Genomic DNA, 3,369 nt, shown 5'->3' on the forward strand with positions numbered 1-3,369 from the left:
TTCTGTTAGATATGTTTCCGGGGGTGGGGGACAATGTTCTTGCTTTGTTTTGTCCCGGGGTGGTTGGGATTGATGTTCTGTGGTGTTCTGTTAGATATGTTTCCGGGGATGAGGGGTGATGTTCTTGCTTTGTTTTGTCCCGGGGTAGTTGGGGCTGATGTTCTGTTGTGTTCTGTTAGATATGTTTGCGGGGGTGGGGGCGATGTTCTTGCTTTGTTTTGTCCCGGGGTGTTTGGGATTGATATTCTGTTGTGTTCTGTTAGATATGTTTCCGGGGTTGGGGGACAATGTTCTTGCTTTGTTTTGTCCCGGGGTGGTTGGGATTGATGTTCTGTTGTGTTCTGTTAGATATGTTTCCGGGGGTGGGGGGGCGATGTTCTTGCTTTGTTTTGTCCCGGGGTGGTTGGGATTGATGTTCTGTTGTGTTCTGTTAGATATGTTTGCGGGGGTGGGGGAAAATGTTCTTGCTTTGTTTTGTCCCGGGGTGGTTGGGATTGATGTTCTGTTGTGTTCTGTTAGATATGTTTGCGGGGGTGGGGGAAAATGTTCTTGCTTTGTTTTGTCCCGGGGTGGTTGGGATTGATGTTCTGTTGTGTTCTGTTAGATATGTTTCCGGGGATGAGGGGCGATGTTCTTGCTTTGTTTTGTCCCGGGGTGGTTGGGGTTGATGTTTTGTTGTGTTCTGTTAAATATGTTTCCGGGGGTGGGGGGCGATGTTCTTGCTTTGTTTTGTCCCGGGGTGGTTGGGATTGATGTTCTGTTGTGTTCTGTTAGATATGTTTCCGGGGGTGGGGGAAAATGTTTTTGCTTTGTTTTGTCCCGGGGTGGTTGGGATTGATGTTCTGTTGTGTTCTGTTAGATATGTTTCCGGGGATGAGGGGCGATGTTCTTGCTTTGTTTTGTCCCGGGGTGGTTGGGGTTGATGTTTTGTTGTGTTCTGTTAGATATGTTTCCGGGGGTGGGGGGTGATGTTCTTGCTTCATTTTGTCCCGGGGTGTTTGGGATTGATGTTCTGTTGTGTTCTGTTAGATATGGTTCCGGGGGTGGGGGAGCGATGTTCTTGCTTTGTTTTGTCCCAGGGTGGTCGGTGTTGATGTTCTGTTGTGTTCTGTTAGATATGTTTGCGGGGGTGGGGGGCGATGTTCTTGCTTTGTTTTGTCCCGGGTTGTTTGGTGTTGATAGATAGATAGATAGATAGATAGTTAGATAGATAGATAGATAGATAGATAGATAGATAGATACTTCATTCATCCCCATGGGGAAATTCAACCTTTTTTCCAATGTCCCATACACTTGTTGTAGCAAAAAAACTAATTACATACAATACTTAACTCAGTAAACACTAACTCAAAAAGCATTAATAATAGCTTAAAAAAGTTCTTAAGTCCTGGCAGTTGAATTGTAAAGCCTAATGGCATTGGGGAGTATTGACCTCTTCATCCTGTCTGAGGAGCATTGCATCGATAGTAACCTGTCGCTGAAACTGCTTCTCTGTCTCTGGATGGTGCTATGTAGAGGATGTTCAGGGTTTTCCATAATTGACCGTAGCCTACTCAGCGCCCTTCGCTCAGCCTCCGATGTTAAACTCTCCAGTACTTTGCCCACGACAGAGCCCGCCTTCCGTACCAGCTTATTAAGACGTGAGGCGTCCCTCTTCTTAATGCTTCCTCCCCAACACGCCACCACAGAAAAGAGGGCGATCTCCACAACTGACCTATAGAACATCTTCAGCATCTCACTGCAGACATTGAATGACGCCAACCTTCTAAGGAGGTACAGTCGACTCTGTGTCTTCCTGCACAAGGCATCTGTGTTGGCAGTCCAGTCTAGCTTCTCGTCTAACTGTACTCCCAGATACTTGCAGGTCTTAACCTGCTCCACACATTCTCCATTAATGATCACTGGCTCCATATGAGGCCTAGATCTCCTAAAGTCCACCACCATCTCCTTGGTCTTGGTGATATTGAGACGCAGGTAGTTTGAGTTGCACCATATCACAAAGTCCTGTATCAGTTTCCTATACTCCTGCTCCTGTCCATTCCTTACACACCCCACTATGGCCGTGTCTTCAGCGAACTTCTGCACTTGGCAGGACTCCGAGTTATATTGGAAGTCTGATGTGTACAGGGTGAACAGGACCGGAGAGAGTACGGTTCCCTGCGGCGCTCCTGTGCTGCTGACCACCGTGTCAGACCTACAGTCTCCCAACCGCACATACTGAGGTCTATCTGTCAAGTAGTCCACTATCCAATCCACCATGTGAGAGTCTACTCCCATCTCCGTTAGTTTGTGCCTTAAGATCTTGGGCTGGATGGTGTTAAAGGCACCATAAAGAATGTCCTGTTGTGTTCTGTTAGATATTTTTCCGGGGGTGGGGGGCGATGTTCTTGCTTTGTTTTGTCCCGGGGCGGTTGGGGTTGATGTTCTGTTGTGTTCTGTTAGATATGTTTCCGGGGGGTGGGGGGACGATGTTCTTGCTTTGTTTTGTCCCGGGGTGGTTGGGATTGATGTTCTGTTGTGTTCTGTTAGATATGTTTGCGGGGATGAGAGTGATGTTCTTGCTTTGTTTTGTCCCGGGGTGTTTGGTGTTGCTGTTGTGTTGTGTTCTGTTAGATATGTTTGCGGGGATGAGGGTCGATGTTCTTGCTTTGTTTTGTCCCGGGGTGTTTGGGGTTGCTGTTGTGTTGTGTTCTGTTAGATATGTTTCCGGGGGTGGGGGGCGATGTTCTTGCTTTGTTTTGTCCCGGGGTGGTTGGGGTTGATGATCAGGATGCCGTTCCTTTTCTGTCCAGGAGTGTGGGTTTGACGTTTCTCTGTGAACGGCTCTCATGCTCTTTCTTTGTTTCGTTGCTATCCGGAGTTGTATCTGGCGACAGACTTTGAAAATCAATGAATCTTTGAACCTTTGGAAATGGCTGTTAGTGGGATATCTTAAACTGGAAAGGGACCCTACATCACTGAAGATGATGAATCTGTGACTGAAGGTGTGATATGTGAATGGCCACAGTGCACGGAATAAGGTCGGTGATCTTGTGGCGCAGCTAGAGATTGGCAGGTATGAGACAGTGGACATTCTGAGTCATGGCCGAAAAAAGGGACAGAGGTCAGAGCAGGGCATCCAAGGATATGCATTGTATCGAAAACATTAGATAGATCTGCGAATAGAGCTAGTAGTTTGTTGGTACAAATCAAGTCAAATCCTTATAAAGTGTAATAGGATCGGCAAATATAAAATCCATATGGATAGAGTTAAAAAATACAAGTGTAAGATTACGTTGATGGGAGTTATATACGGATATTGAAACAGCAGCCAGGAAGTGGACAACAAATTACAACAAGAGATCTAAAATATGTAAAAGGGCAATGTTT

The sequence above is a fragment of the Hemitrygon akajei genome, unplaced genomic scaffold (genome assembly GCF_048418815.1).
Source record: "Hemitrygon akajei unplaced genomic scaffold, sHemAka1.3 Scf000039, whole genome shotgun sequence".
NCBI lineage: Eukaryota > Metazoa > Chordata > Chondrichthyes > Myliobatiformes > Dasyatidae > Hemitrygon > Hemitrygon akajei.